Source organism: Homarus americanus, unplaced genomic scaffold, assembly GCF_018991925.1.
Source record: "Homarus americanus isolate GMGI-L3 unplaced genomic scaffold, GMGI_Hamer_2.0 scaffold13846, whole genome shotgun sequence".
NCBI lineage: Eukaryota > Metazoa > Arthropoda > Malacostraca > Decapoda > Nephropidae > Homarus > Homarus americanus.
The window spans coordinates 710,862-712,783 of NW_024757805.1; the positions used below are offsets into that span (position 1 = coordinate 710,862).

The 1,922-nt window shown below is 42.8% G+C and overlaps 1 non-coding gene across 1 annotated transcript; it reads right to left on the reverse strand.

The window, feature by feature from the left end:
* Positions 1–1,504: 1,504 nt before the first annotated feature.
* Positions 1,505–1,576, reverse strand: Trnaa-cgc. Its single transcript has one exon. It is a non-coding gene; the product is annotated as a tRNA-Ala (tRNA).
* Positions 1,577–1,922: the final 346 nt, after the last annotated feature.

The following is a 1,922-nucleotide window of genomic DNA, read 5'->3' on the forward strand; positions in this document are numbered from 1 at the left end:
CCGGAGTCCTTCAAGAACACTCCTAAACAAAGCTGGAGATTTACTGAATGCAAATCATTGTCCGGAGACGACGGTGGTGAGAGGCGGTGGCTGCGGGAGGCCTCACGTGCACACAGCCTGACGTCTTTGTGGCCCTCAGGACAACTCCGTCAGTGGCCCCTGGAGCCTTTGTCTGTAGGAGTAACCGCCCAGCACTCAGGGGCCACTCCGTCAGGTCTCCCGCTGATATGAATATGCTTGTGAGAGTGATCGATAGTTACCCCACACTGACCCCCTGCTGGCCGCTAACTTTTATATTAATAATCATCGAGAATAAATTTTACCATTTATAAACAAAATTTCATAAAATTTCAGCAATAAGTTATCACAAAATACACCACAAGTGACACCCAAATTACACGACACAATATTTGACCATCATCATCACCTTAATTCCCTAATGATTCGAATTTCTGTTGCCTGATGCAGAAAAAGTATAGGAAGAAGAGGTGAGATAACAGTCCCAGCCTCCTGGCGTTGTCCTGCCGCTGGTGGTCGATTGCCAAAACAAAAGACTGGGGAGAAGCGCATGCGGTGTGCAACCCCCCCCCCCCATAACACTGTCCCTCCTCCCATACCATGAGTCAGGGAGGCTTCCACTACCATGCATGTACTGCTGTAACATAAAATCTCATCTGACTTTACCTGACCTGACCTGACCTGATTCGATCTAAATTCAACGAACCTTGGTTCAACCTAACCTGGTCTAACCTAAAAACTAACCTAACCTAACCTGGTCTAACCTAAAAACTAATCTAACCTAACCTGGTCTAACCTAAAAACTAACCTAACCTAACCTGATCCAACCTAAAAACTAACCTGATATAACCAACGGAAGTTTATTTTTGACCACTGATATCATAGTCTACGATATTTGGGTAGCTGTCTGGTGGAGGTCTGACGGAGGGAGTTCTCTGGGCTCTCCACTCGGCCCTCCTGATGGTCCGCCTTACTCAATTATCTTGTTGGATCACTTCACATAACCATTTTACAACTGTGGATTAGATCACAGTATTGTATTACAAGGTCGCGTCCACTTATAGAACGCCGTCGTACTTTAATTATTTATTTATTTCTTGTAGCCCACCCGGGCACGGGTTAATGACCCACATCAGGGCCTAGAGGGCGAAATATAATAATAATAATAATAATAATAATAATAATAATAATAATAATAATAATAATAATAAAGCATAAAAAAAGAAAACAAAGATCAATCATAAGAAACGATATATGTACAGTTTGCTGTATTGTCAGAGTAAGAGAAACAATTGCAACTCTCAAGTGTGTGTAAATGAGGCTGTAAAGTCAGATCAGCAACCTGGGACTTGGTCACAGTTTTTGTGATGCCATATGGCAGCAGGGTCTACCATAAGGCAATACATTATGCTTCTAATCTTCCCAGGCGGTAGTACCTCCCTGTTTGATAGCTGCCTCCTACCTACAACCTCTCAAAAATGTTACGTGGAGGAGCCGGGGATTGAACCCGGGACCTCTCGCATGCGAAGCGAGCACTCTACCTCTGAGTTACACCCCCTGTTTAATCAGTCTTATCATCTTACTTATCACAGGCGACTTGTGTCTTTTTAAGTAGGATGTTTGTTACTTTACACTTACATAAACACTACCATCATCTTAAGTGTGTCAGTCCTGTCTCGTTGCGTGTTAAGGCTTAGTCACTGGTGCAGTTTTCCTCGTCTACTCTTCTGTGTGTTGTATCTACACAAGAGGCTTTATTGGTCGAAGTATTTACACACTGTAACTATCTAAGTGTACCTTCCACAAAGTCGTAACAGTAATAGTAGTAGTAGTAACAGTATAAGTAGTAGTAGGAGAATTAATAGTAGTAGTGATATAGGTGGTAGTAGCCTTACAGGTGTCTT